Genomic DNA, 14635 nt, shown 5'->3' on the forward strand with positions numbered 1-14635 from the left:
ATCTATTTACCTATCTAAAAAAAGATTTGTTATGAGAAATTGACTCACATGATTATGGAGGCTGAGGAGTTCCATTATCTGCCATCTGCAAGTTGGACACGTGGGAAAGCCAATGGTATAATTCAGTGAGAAGTCCAAGGGACTGACAACTAGGGAAGCTGATGGTATAAATACTAGCCTGAAGGCAGGAGAAGATGACATGAGATGTCCTAGCTCAAGAAAAGGGGGTAGCAATTTTTTTTTTCCTTTCTCTGCTGTTTGTTCTATTCAGGTCTTCAAACAATTGGATGAGGCTCACTCACATTAAGGAGGGCCGTGTACTTTACTGAGTCCACCAGTTCAAATGCTAATCTCATCCAGAAACACCCTCCCAGACACGGCCAAAAATCATATTTCACCTGGGCACCCTGTGGCCCAGTCACGTCGACACATGAAATTCAATATCACGACCATGTCGTGCTTCCAGATTGACTTTGATGTGTGCTATGGTTTAAATGTTGACGTCCCCTGCAAAATTCATGTTGAAATATAATCTACACTGTAGTGGTGCAAAGAGGTGGGATCTTTTGGGATGGATTAACGACTTTATAAATGAGCCTCCAGAGAGAGAAATCATCCCTTTTGCTTTTCTACCTTCTGACGTATAAGAAGACCCTCACCAGACACTGAATGCTGGTGTCTTGATCTTGGACTTCTTAGCCTTTAGGACTGTAAGAAATACATTTTTTTGTTTTTTATAAATTACCCAGCCTCAGATATTTTGTTTCAGCAGCACAAATAGACTAAGACAATGTGTCTGTACCATAAGCTAATGCAGGACATTGTGTAGGGGCCAGTTTTTAGGATTCACAATGAGGAAAAGGGGCAAGCCTCTTCCCTCCCTGCGTCACAGCATCTCTGTTGGTGTCCCCAACTGGCACACCTAGATGAGCCCTCCCTTGGCTGGGGGAGGACCACCATTCCCCCTCTGGCTCAGAGAAAGGTGCATTGCAGCCACGGTCACCATCCATTCTAGGGAAAGGCAACTGGAAACCCCACTTAGGCCTCAATTATACTCCTTTTTTAGTCTAGTTTTCCCCAAACAGCCTTGTCTTGGTGACATTATTGGGCATTTTCCAACCCATTCATAAATGTGGCACTTTGACTATTGGTTCACTATGGTTTAGGTTGAATTATATGAATGCCAACATTCAATATCATTTCTTTTTCACATCAGATGGGTAAGGTGCCAACGTCGTAACAGGATCTGAGGGAGGCACATCTCACATATGAGCCTGAAAACACAATCATCACACTTAGGAACTACAAGAGGATCTTGACATCATTTTGACTGAAGCATAACAGCATTCCCATATGGCTCGATCCATATGTTAACTGGTAGAATTCCTAAAGAGAGGGAGGATGAGTCTCAACCTGCTTCCCTCCTCTCTCCCCACTGCACTTCACATTCTGAAGGTCTCAGAAAGCACAAATCCTGGAGGCAAATGGACCAAGCAAGAGGTTGTCGGAATTGCTGCCATGAGCTGGGCAGTGGCTATGGAAGGTTTACGCACTGACCAGGGCGCCCGTGTACTGTAAGACCTCTTCCCACACTGGCATCTGAGATTCCAAGAGTCTCCTTTCTGCTCTGTGGCATCCAGGAGGGAAAGAAGTTGCAGCTCCAGTTTCACCTGGAAGTTTGACTCCTGCCCCAGGTGGAGTGATGCACTCATGCTTTCACGTCGAAGAGGGCTGCAGACTGTGCTGTGAAATGCATGAGAGAGAGAGAGAGAGAGAGAGAGAGAGAGAGAGAGAGAGAGTGTGTATGTGTGTGTGTGTGTGTGATGTGCACACAGGTGTGTGTGCAGGTGTGTGTGGGTGGGAGGGGGCATGGACAGAGGTGGTGGGCAGGCCTGATGGGAGGGGCTAGAAAAGCCAAAGCCAAAAACCTCAGTCCTTAATGGCTCGTTGGTTTGCTCAGGCTTTTGAGGACACACGGGCCCCATTGCGGACCCAATTTCAAAGATAGTTCAGGCCAGTCAGGGAGGGAAGGTAGGTCAGGGCACATCTGTATCCCCAAAAGGAGCTGAAATTGTTCTTTTCTCTGCATAAAGATGACGCAGAGAGAGAAGCAGAGCAGACATAGCCATTTTCGTAGTACTTTCTCAAATCGTTTTCAGATTTGGGAATTGCGGTTTCTAAAAGAAGTAGTACCATGGCTAGCTGCCATCTGATAGAGCCATGGAAGTGTTTTTATACAGTCTTGAAATGTGTGGCGTTGCAGCTCCCCGTGTGACAGCAGGCAGTACAATTCAATTTGGACCAGTTGGGGGAAGGCCAGTTAGACTTTGTGGGAATTCTGAATAGTAGACTATTTTAAAAGAAGTGGCATTGCATTATATTTTATCTTTCAGACGTGTATATAGGGATTCAAGCTGTTTACGGAGTCACTATGAGTGGAGGGTCTGCTGCCCCCTCTCCCCACCCATCCCTGCCACCGTGCTACTCAAACTGCCTGTGCTCCCCCGGGGGGCTGGAATGCTGACCTTCACCCTCTCCCCATGCTCTGTTCCCCAGGAGGCCAACCTCTGTAGACAGCAGCTACTTGATTGCTTGCTTCTAGTGGAAGATGGCAGGCTTGAGGGAGGTGACGGGAGGGAGGGAACAGAGCGTCGTCAGTATTGCTTTCTTTCCCCTCCCTGGAGGGCAGGGTTGGCAGTGGCTGCCTCCTCTCCATCAAGCCCCCAGCTCCGTTGATGGCCACCTCTGGATGCAGTTCTCACTGGGGCTTGGAGAACTTGCCCAGCTCACTCCTTCAGGCCTAGGGGCGGTGGTGGATTCCTGCTGTTTCCACCCCAGGGCCCTTCATCCCAGCCACTCTCCCCTGAGTCTGCCCACAGCGTCGTTCACCTTTCCTCATTCAACCGTCTTTGGAGCTGCCATCTGTTTCCTGCTGGAACCCTGACCAGGGTCCCCAGTGCTGCCTAATCCATGACTTACCTGCGTATATTTCAGCACCTGACTGCGGACACCTTCCTGTCTATAAGTCCCTTCTCTCTGGGTTCCCCCATCTCCCTCTCCCCTGCTTGCCACCTGCCTCCTTTCAGTTCCTCCTGGGTCTTCCCGATGTGTCCTGGTCTGCCTCAACTTGTAACTCTTGGCCTCTTCACCTTTCATTCCTTATTCTCCCCCAGATGAGCTTGACCGCACCCATGGCTTTAACTTAGAGGTGGGAACTAACCCTTGCTGAGTGCATCTATGATTGATATCAGGGGCTTTCTCCCATCATTCATTTCAGGGTTGAATACTTAGTGTCTTCCATGCATCAGGACTGTTCTGGGGCTGGGGATATGTTATCTTTCTGACTCTTTACAACAAGGTATGCACCATCGTCTCCATCTTATAGATGAGGCTTCTGAGCCTCAGAGAAGTTAGATACCGTGCCCAAGGCCAGGCTGGGATTGGAGCCCACTTTCCTGCCTCCAGCGTCGGAGCTCCTCCTCCTCCTTCTGTATTGTATTCCCAATGGAGCACTTCTTCTACATTGCTGAACTTGAGATGAACTTAGCAGAACCTTTATATATTCTAAAAACAGCCTCATCTGACTTTGGGGGTTTGAACTGTAGTAGAACAACATTTTTTGCTAGCTCATTCATCAGAGACATGTGCCTGACTCTGACTTTGAGCCTCTGTTTGCTCCGTCATTCACTGTGATTCTAAAAATTACCCCTGGCTCCCCAAGTGCTCAATTTTAGACTCATGCTCTCCTGACAATACAAGATTACTTTAAAACCAGAGCAGCAGGATCTATTCCAGAGATTTCTTTTCACATCAGAAATTAGAAATAGGAATCATTGTTTGCATCTTTTCACCCTACAAAAAGAAGGTGCAGATGAACCGTTTTGAGGGTGTAGGGCCAGGGCGACCCCAAGCTGCGGCCTCCAAAGCTCCATCATCATGGTTATTCCATTGTTGTGACCTCATTAAAAGAAACAAAGGAGGGATGCTTAGAGAATGGAGCCCCCACCTGGATCAAGCTTGGGCTGTGAAATTCAATCAACTTAGTTTCAAAATCTAGCTGGGTGATCTTTGTCAAGTGACTTAAATTCTCTGAGTCCTGACTTTACAGCTGAGAATGCTAGAGGTGAGTAAACCAGGTACATACACTCAGCAGTGCGTGGTGCGTTGGGTCCTAAAATCTTGGCCAGCCACTTTTTTGGTAAAGATCACTTTGGTGGACTTAAGTTACTACTGGAGTTAAGTTGGGGAGGAGAATTGCTTCACTGGCCTCCCACCCCATACGCTTTGGAAAGCAAAGTACTGGAATGAACCCTCGACAGTTTGTATGAGGAGTTCAATACCTTCTAAGAAAGAAGGGACTAAGCTCTTGTCCCTAAGAGTTGAAGCTCAGAACAGTCTTCAAAAAGGTTCAGGAGGACGCTGAGAAGGGCTCTGAAATAAAACTACCAACAGGATAGAAAGAAGTGGGGCCTGGGGGTCGTGGTGGCAGGTGCCCTTGGCCTTGAGTTTGCGAGGAGAGAGGAATCCAGTTGGCCCTTGTCCCTTGAGAGGCAGTCCCATTTTCTGCTTGTCCCTACCCAGCTTTCCTGAAGACAGACTTGGGCCTTAGAGGAAGTGGCTCAGAGGAATTGCCTAAAAAAAGATCTTGTATAGCTTAGAGTAAAATTCTTTTTGATGTGGACAGGAGGCAGGGAAATCGTGGGCAGAAGAGGGCAGTTCCCTGGCATAGGCCCCACCCCCAGGCCTGGAAACCCGCGGCACTAAATGGGAACAGGCATTCCTCTTTTTGCACCCAAATGTTGCCTTCTTGGCCCGTGACACCTCCCTGTCCTGTACCCATATAAACCCCAAACCCCAGGCTCCATGAGCAGATGAGCAGACAGACAGATGAACAGAAGAGCAGAGAAGCAGAAAGCAGCATGGTGGAGAAGGAGAGAAGAGAAGGAGCATTTGAAAGTCAAGAGGCGTTTGGCTTGGGATGGTCAGAGAGGAGATTGGCCATGGGACAGCTGAACTCCAGGGGAAGATCATCTTCCCATTCCGTCCCCTTTCCAGCCCCCATCCATCCCTGTGAGAGCCACCTTTGTCACTCAGTAAAATCCCTGCATTCACCATCCTTCAAGTCCGTGTGTGACCTGATTCTTCCTGGACGCCGGACAAGAAGCTGGGTACAGGTGTGGGTACCTGGGTACAAAGAGGACACTGAGCACTTAAGCCATCTGCAGATGGCAGAGCTAAAAGACCACGGTAGCATGCCCACTGGGGCTTCATGAGTCACAGGCACATACCCCTAGACACCACCGTGGGGCTGGAGCCCAAAAGACCTCATCCCGGCTCTCCCATGTGCCCATCTGCATGCTCCCCCTTCTGTAAGGGGTTTGAGCGGTGGTGGTGGCTGGCCGAGTAGACAAGCCACTCCCCTGTCACACGTCCTGTGAGGGTGTAAGGGAACTCTCCCATTTCATTTTGACTGAGTTTTGGAGTAAGGAGACTGAAGCAAGCAGGACAGCCTGAAACTCTCCTCCTGCCATGGGTAAGTGAACAGAATCCTCCTGGACATGAGGGAATCAGATGGGCAGGGGCTGAACCTTCTGCAGGTCAGGGTAATTGGGCTCATGGCATTATAACTTGGAAAATTACCAGAATATCAGCTACCAGTCACATATGTAAATCATTAAGCACAACGCTTGGCACAAATAGGTTATCAGGAAATGGTAGGTAGCTATGAGTAATGTTGTGTTACTAAATGTCAACAAAGAGTGTCAAACTGTAAAATATTTGAAGAGTTATATTCTGAGCCAAACATGAGTGACCAGTGGCCTTTGACACAGCCCTCAGGAGGTCCTGAGAACATGTGCCCAAGGTGATCAGGCTACAACTTGCTTTTATACATTTTAGGGAGACATAAGACATCCATCAATATATGTAAGATATACATTGGTCCATCCAAGAAGCCTGGTCAACTGGAAGTGGCAGGGGTGGGGGCTTCCAGGTCACAGGTAGATTCAAAGATTTTTTGACCGGCAATTGGTTGAAAGAATTGTTATCTAAAGACCTGGAATCAATAGAAAGGAATATCTATGTTATGATAAGGGGTTGTGGAGACTGAGGTTTTATCATGCAGATGAAGCTTCCAGGTAGAAGAGGCTTCAGAGAGAATAGAGTGTAAAAGTTTCTTTCTTTCTTTTTTTTTGGCGGGGGATGGAGTTTCACTCTTGTTGCCTAGGCTGGAGTGCAATGGCATGATCTCAGCTCACTGCAACCTCCACCTCCCGGGTTCAAGCAATTCTCCTGCCTCAGCCTCCCGAGTAGCTGGGATTACAGGCGGCTGCCACCACACCCCACTACTTTTGTATTTTTAGTAGAGATGGGGTTTCTCGATGTTGGTCAGGCTGGTCTTGAACTCCCGACCTCAGTTCATCCACCTGCCTCAGCCTCCCAAAGGGCTGGGATTACAGGCATGAGTCACTGCACCTGACTTAGAGTGTAAATGTTTCTTATCAGACTTAACCAGTCTGTTCTGTTAATAATCCCAAAAGGGAGGAGGGCATGATGAGGTGTGTCCAACTTCCCCTTCCCATCATGGCCTGAATTAGTTTTCCAGGTTAACTCTGGAATGCCGTGGGCTGAGAGGAAGGGTCCATTCAGATGGTTGGGGGGCTTAGGATTTTTTTTTTTTTTTTTTGAGACGGAGTTTCGCTCTTGTTACCCAGGCTGGAGTGCAATGGCGCGATCTCGGCTCACCGCAACCTCCGCCCCCTGGGTTCAGGCAATTCTCCTGCCTCAGCCTCCTGAGTAGCTGGGATTACAGGCACTCACCACCATGCCCGGTTGATTTTTTTTTGTATTTTTAGTAGAGACGGGGTTTCACCATGTTGACCAGGATGGTCTCGATCTCTTGACCTTGTGATCCACCCGCCTCGGCCTCCCAAAGTGCTGGGATTACAGGCTTGAGCCACCGTGCCCGGCCTAGAATTTTACTTTTGGTTAATGTAAGAGAGATGTCAATGAACCACTAAGGCTGAGGGAAGAGGGGAGCAGGGTGGGACTCTGGGCTACACCTCATCGCCTCTGCCAGGTGTTGGCCCCAGTGGCTGGCACCTTGGACAGGGTGGGAATGGTCTGTGGGAGGAAGCCCAGAATTGTCCCTATACTTTTACCTATAGGGGTTGTCATCTCCTGTTTTATTGCCCAGAAGCACAGTTAAGAGGCTAAGCATTGCCAGGTTCTCAAAGTGTGACCTTCAGAGTCTTAGTATCTTGGAAGAATCCTAGAAGCCATCCACCCACGGTTATCAAACATTTTAAAGCAGAAAAGTTCCTCTCCCCTTTTTTCTTCAATAAAATTTAGATGATATCCTGATATATAAAACAAAGCAGCATTTTTCTAATAAGGTACATTTTTAAGTGGAAAAGTATTTTGTTGACTTGTGTTAGCATCAGTCAGTGAGAACAATAAAGCTATTTTGAAAAACCCGAAAACTCATAATTGAAGCTATGGAAGCTGGTTTCAATCTTCCATCAGATCTGGCAGTCATCAAATTCAAATCAAAGTGCAGATGGAATCCCAGAAGGTCCCCGAAGACACTCAGGCATTCTTCAAAGCTAGCTCATTGTGTTAGTCGTGGTCTCAGCAGGAAACGGTTTGCATTCTCAAACTGAGGGACTTTAAGGAGGGTCTAAACTAATGAAACCATCCACACGTGCAGGAATGGGGAACCACAGAGGATGGTGTAACACCCCAGGGCTAGTTGCTAGGGGCTGAGGGGGCTGGGCAAGGGAGCCATTGCCAGAAGCTGGAAGGGGAGGACTGGGTAGACAGGGCTGCCTCAAGACAGCAGGGAACTTCAGGAGAGGGACATTGCTACGCCCAGGAGATCCCACAGGCACAGAGCAGGAGGTAGATGAATACCTCCCTCACTCTTGGGACTCCCTCCTAATCTCTTCCTGGGGCTCCCTGATGGCAGCCTGGAAGCCAGAGGGCAAAAGAGCCTTGTGATGTCATTCCCACAGGTCAGCCTGCGAGGACAGAAAGTAGGTTACAAAAGGTGGACACTGAAGCTAGAGGAGCCAGGAGACTTCCCCACCCCGCAAATACACCCCTTCCCCTTCTTTCTTTCTGTCTGTCTGTCTGTCTGTCTGTCTGTCTCTCTCTCTTTTTCTTTTATCTGAGACAGACTTTCGCTCTTGTTGCCCAGGCTGGAGAATGCAATGATGCCATCTCAGCTTGCCGCAACCTCTGCCTCCCGGGTTCAAGTGATTCTCCTGCCTCAGCCTCCTGAGTAGCTGGAATTACAGGCATGCACCACCATGCCTGGCTAATTTTTTTGTATTGTTAGTAGAGATGGGGTTTCTCCATGTTGGTCAGACTCATCTTGAACTCCTGACCTCAGGTGATCCACCTGCCTCGGCCTCCCAGAGTACTGGGATTATAGGCGTGAGCCACCGCACCCAGCCAGTGTTCTCCTATTAAAATAGAGCAAGAATGAACGCTCAGAGAGGTCAGATGCCTCACCCAGGGTTACAAGGTTGAGGCAGTGGTAGGAAGCCAAGTGCTCCAGTCTCAGTTCAGCCTTCTTTTCACTGTGCTTTTTCATCGCTGCTGTGGGCTGAGGACTACTTTAGATACGGAAATGCTAATGTCATCCATTGGATTTTGGATCTAGAGTTAAGGGGGTAGGCTTAGCCTAGTCCAGTAATTTCCTTTATTAGGGTCAACTACGGTCACTGTTGCTGTGCAGCCCAGTGACTTTGCAAGTCTAAAGAGAAAGCATAGCTATTTAGGGGACTAGCACATCAAGGAGCTCTTTGGCTGTCTGTCCCAGACTCCCAGGTCAAACATTTTCTCAGAAAGGGCAGGAAGAATGTCAGGCAAACAATGTAAGGGATCATATGGAGTGACTTCTCTAACCTAGCTTACTTTGAAAAAAATACACATTTATTTTAGAAGAGTTTAACAATTACGGAAAAATTACAAATACAGTCCAGAGTTCCTATATACCCTACCACCAGCGTCTTCCATGACTAAGGTATGCACGTGTGTTGTAATTAGTGAAGCAGTTGACATACTGTTATTGACTAAAATTCATACTTTATTTGTATTGCCTTCATTTTTACCTAATGTTCTTTTTCTGTTTTCCAGGCTCTCATCCAGAGTACCGTATTACTTTTAGTCATCATATTCTCTCAGGTGCTTCTTGGCTGTGGCAGTTTCTCAGATTTTCCTTTTGAAACAGCCTCATTGTCTGGAGTAACAGCCAGGTTCATTGTCTCATGTCCACAGAGAACGAGGACACGGACACACACAGAGTGAGATTGAGAGCAGAAGTTTAATAAGCGAAAGAAAGAGAATAACTCTCTGCTGCAGAGCACGGTCCTAGAAAATGGGCGGCTGGATCTGTGGGGAAATGCAGGGGGTTTTATAAATGAGCTGCTAAGGAGGTGGTGTCTGGTCCACATAGGGCACGAAAGATTGGTTAGACCAGGTGTGCCACTGGCATAGGGTACAAATCTCAGGTAGCCCCAATTCTAATCTTTTGTTATGCAGGCAGTTTCTCTTTTTGAGCTGTGCCATGTTGCTTAGTTCTTAAATTACTGTTCACATGGTAACAAGAGAAGGGAAGATGGAGCCTCGATGTCAGACATTCCTGGCTCCCAGGTAGCGCTTTTCTGTTGGCACAGCTGCTGCCATTCTCCTGTGAGTGCTGGCATTCCAGTTGGATATCTGTGTTTGCAGCTTGATTTTTCAGGATGCTCTTTGTTAAGAAAAAAATAATTTCTTGGGCTGCTTTTTGTTAGAAGGGAAGCTCTGGCGAGGACTCTTCTGCCCTTACTATCTGCCTAAATAATGTATTTCTACTTCCTGTATCACTTGTCTTCAGGACCTTGACAATTTTGAGAAGTACTGGTGAGGTATTTTATAGAATTGGGATTCTGGGCAGAGCATCTATATGTATTATTGAAATTCTGCACAGGAGACCTGTCTCTTCTCCCCATTTATTTATTTATTCAGTCACTTATTTATACCATTATAGACTTGTGGATACTTACTTTGTGTTTCGTGTTATAATCCGGTACTACTTAATATTGTTGCTCAAATCGTTCTACCTTTAGACATGGAGAACTCTTTCACTCAGTTCCTGTATCCCTTTGATATATCCACACCTTTGTGGACTTTTTTCATTTTTCTTTACTTTTTTGAGCACTTTCTTGACTTCAGGTTGTATAAGATGCTTCAGTTGAGACAGCCAAGTAAGTATACAGGAGTCCCGGAGAGTCTCCAGCTGGCCTGCGCGCCGGGAGAACGGGGTGGAGCCGCGGCAGTCTGCACCATCTGCAGTGGGGAAGGAGGCTGGCCCCTTCTGTTCCTGTGTGCTAACCTGGGATTCAGTCGGTGAGGTGGAGAGCCAGCCTGTTAGCAGGACTTCCTCTGACTTTGCTGTGTTCTTCCTTTCTCCTTTTCACCCAATAAATTCCATCCCCCCTCACCCTTCAAAGTGTCTGCGAGCCTAATCTTTCCTGGTCTTGTGACAAGAACCCGGTTTTTCCTCCAACACAGTCGTATCTTGTATATTTCCTGCTCTAGTCTGAGGTTCGGCCATTTCTCCAAGGATCGTTGGTTCCTTTTATTGGAGAATGGCATTAGAGGCAAAGATCTGGGCATTAGGTGTGCTTGTGGCTGCAGGGGTGTCATTACTTCTAGGCCCTCTTAGCTGACAGAGCAAAGAGATACGTGAAAGGAAAGTAAATCTTGAGACTCCCAAATCACTAAGCCAAAGGGAAATGTCAAGCTGGGAACTGTGTCAGGCAAACCTGCCTCCTGTTTTATTCTGTTGGATTTCACCCTGGCAATGTAACTTGATAGCTCATCTTCACAAGCATGGGATAAAGGACAGAACACAAAGTCATCCCTCTGCTCACCAGAGACAAATGCCTATCTATCTGATTGCTTCTTCTGCCCTATTGTTTATTTTACCATATGTAAAAATGCAGATTCACTGAGCCAGACCTCTACCTGTCCCTGACCTGTAAATGTATTTGGTGAAAGGCTCATCAAAAACTCGAAAGAAGGCAACCCTTTGTCTCCTGCCAGCTAGTGCTTGACTTACAACCACGATTGGTTCTGACAGACCGGTCGTAACACGATTTGGTCGTAAGTTGAGTAGGCTATATATACAGTACTGTGAAATGATGTTATAAAAATCTTTAAGTCATATTTTATCATAATTTTCTTTCAGTATTGTTATATATCATAATTTTCTTTGTTCATTTTATGCCATTTGTATCATCTCTACACCATTTAGTTTCTTATTTTTACATTCGTCAGGTTTAAGTAAAACACTGCATTACCAGTACAACTGGTTTAATATTTGCAAAACATACAAAATTACAAAATACAGGTCCATACGAAAATACAAAATACAGATGTAAAAAATACCATTGGAAACATTTTCCCAATTGCAAAACATATCAAAATATATAAACATGTACAAAACATTTTATTGGCAATTCCTCTCAGTAGACATCTTGGGAGGGGTTTGATGAAAAATATCCAAGACACAAAACACAAACTGCTGTACCGAGTCTGGGATAACAGTTGAAATGGTGCACGCAGAGATGGTAGTGCTGCCAGAAGCTGGTCCGCACTGCCGTACGCCCAGCTGGGCAACGTTTGCACTGCCAGACGCGGAGCAGTCATGGCTAGCGATTGTGGTCGTAAAGTCGAATGGTCGTAAGTTGCATAGGTCGTTAATACCTGTACCTACACCTTAAAAAAAATTCTTCCTCTTTCCCCAATATCTGCCCTTTTCCCTTTAAATATTAAAGCCTTCAAAATTATCTTTGGAGAAAGGCACAGTCCAGTCACCCGGATGCATGTCCTTATCCTTGGCAAAATAAACTAAAGTGATTGACACCTGTCTCAGACACTCTTTGGTTTACAGATATAAATGTGTATATATAAGCCATGTGTTTGTAGACATCCAAACTGCCATTGCAAAATCCTGAGAAAATTATGACAAGTGTAAGAGATTTGACCTAACCAACTCCATCTCGCTTCTAACTCCCAGCTGTCCTTGTTCATTCCTGGGCACGGGCTGAACTAACTTTCAGAGGAGTTAACAGCCCTTCCCAGAACAAACCCCCTTCCTACCTGAGGACTAGACTGGCTTTGTAGGATGAACAAATTAGCCACAAGATTAGATAGTATGATTTAGGAGTCACGCACCTAGAGGCTAAAAAATTCTGACCCTCTCCAAACTGCTCCTGGGGCTAACATCACCATTGTAAAACCTAAGATCAATGCTTGAGACATTTTGCAGACCCTGTACTTGATGGATCAGCTGACATCCCCCAGATGGATGAACTGGCTCATCTGGTCTTGTGCTCCCCACTCAGGAACTGACTCAGTGCAAGAGAACAGCTTCAACTCCCTATGATTTCGTCTCCCACCCAGCCAATCAGCAGTCCCAAATCACTGGCCTCTACCCACCAAATTGTCCTTAAAAACCCTAACTCCTGAGTTTTTTGGGAGACTGATTTGAGTTACAATAAAACTCTGGTCTCCTGTACAGCCAGCACTGCATGAATTAAACTCTTTCTATATTGCAATTCCCCTGTCTTGATAAATTGGCTCTGTCTAGGCAGTGGGCAAGGAGAACCCATCAGGCGGTTACAAATTTAGAAATATTTCTATATATAATCATCTGTACCTATATTAAGCTAATTATGAGTTCATACTGATGTCTTCAGTGCTAACCCATTACCATATGAATCATTCTAGCCACCTCCCCTTGCTTACATGTAAACCGCTGCTTCAAAAATGAGAAACCTGGCTTTCGCCATCTGCCATCCATTTGTTTCTCTCCCTCTCTCTCTCCTTTTTTTTCTTTTAGAGAGAGGGTCCCTCTCTGTTGTCCAGGCTTAAGTGTAGTGGTATGATTCACTGTAACCTCAAATTCCTGGGCTCAAGTGATCCTCCTGCTTCAGCCTCCCAAGTAGCTGGGCCCATAGGTGTGTGCCACCATGCCTGGCTGGATTTTACATGTTTTGTAGAAACGAAATCTCATTATGTTGTCCAGGCTAGTCTCGAACTCCTGGCCTCAAGCTATTTCCGCACCTTGGCCTCCCAAAGCTCTGGGATTATAGATGTGAGTCACTGTATCTTGCCTGTCTTCCATTTCCTTAATTGTTCAATTCCAGAATACAGGTATAGTGATTTCAGAATTGTTAACCTGTCCCCCCAGGTAAATCTACATTATCAGCTAAAGTACAGTCTTACATACAGTTCCATTTGCCTTTAGTCTCATACACTTGTCCTTTCCAAAGTTACTTAGGTCAGCACCTGATACAGTTTGGATCTGCATCCCCAGTCCACTCTGATGTTAAACTGTAATCACCACTGTTGGAGCTGAGGCTTGCTGGAAGGTGACTGAAACATGGAGGTGGTTTCTCATGAATAGTTTAATACCATCCTTCCAACCGCCTTGGTGCTGTTTTCATGATAGTGAGTGAGTTCTTGCGAGATCTGGTTGCTTAAAAGTACATGACACCGGCCAGGCACAGTGGCTCATGCCTGTAATCCCAGCACTTTGGGAGAGCAAGTCAGGTGGATCACAAACTCAGGAGTTCAAGACCAGCCTGGCCAAGATGGTGAAACCCCCTCTCTACTAAAAATACAAAAATTAGCGGAAAGTGGTGACACATGCCTGTAATCTCAGCTACTCAGGAAGCTGAGGCAGATAATTGCTTAAACCCAAGAGGCAGAGGTTGCAATGAGCTGTGATCGTGCCACTGTAGTCTAGTCTGGGCGACAGAGCGAGACTTCATCTCAAAAAAAAATGTGCATAGCACCTTCCCCTTCAACTTTGTCCTGTGCCAGCCATGTGAAGTGCCTTGCTCCCCCTTTGCTTTCCGCCATGATTGTAAGTTCCCTGAGGCGTCCCCAGAAGCAGCAGCTGCTATGCTTCCTGTACAGCCTGCAGAACCATGAGCCAATTAAACCTCTTTTCTTCATAAATTACCCAGTCTTGGATATTTATTTATAGCAGTGTGAGAAAGCACTAATAGAACACCCTTTCCCTCTACCCTGTCAGTTACGTTGCTTCCTACATTTGTAACAGAGTTTGGTTGTTTTGTTGCATTGCATATACCAATGGTTTTCTCTTATGTGATTTTTTAAAAACTTGCTTACATTAAGGTTCATTCCTTGTGCTGTAAAGTTCTATGGATTTTGGCAAATGTATAGTGTTATGTATCCACCATTGCCATATTATATAGAATAGTTTTACTGCACTAAAATATTCCCACATGCTTCACCTTTTCAACCTTTCTGTCTCCCCAATCTGAGGGCAACCATAAATTTGTTGACTGTCTTTTAAGTTTTGCCTTTTCCAGAATTTCATACAAGTGTAATCACATAGTATCTAGCCTTTTCAGGGTGGCATTTTTTTTTTTTTAAGATGGAGTCTAGCTCTGTCACCCAGGCTGGAGTGCAGTGGCATGATCTTGGCTCACTGCAACCTCCACTTCCTGGGTTCAAGTGATTCTCCTGCCTCAGCCTCCCCAATAGCTGGGATTACAGGAGCCCAAGGGTGGCATCCTTTGCTTAGCGATATGTATTTAAGATTCATCTATTT

At 46.1% G+C, this 14635-nt stretch overlaps 1 non-coding gene across 1 annotated transcript; it reads right to left on the reverse strand.

The window, feature by feature from the left end:
* Window positions 1-1210: 1210 nt before the first annotated feature.
* On the reverse strand, window positions 1211-1314 carry LOC120365848 (small nucleolar RNA U13). Its single transcript, XR_005580691.1, has one exon. It is a non-coding gene; the product is annotated as a small nucleolar RNA U13 (small nucleolar RNA).
* Window positions 1315-14635: the final 13321 nt, after the last annotated feature.

The sequence above is a fragment of the Saimiri boliviensis genome, chromosome 16 (genome assembly GCF_048565385.1).
Source record: "Saimiri boliviensis isolate mSaiBol1 chromosome 16, mSaiBol1.pri, whole genome shotgun sequence".
In the NCBI taxonomy this organism is placed as follows: Eukaryota; Metazoa; Chordata; class Mammalia; order Primates; family Cebidae; genus Saimiri; species Saimiri boliviensis.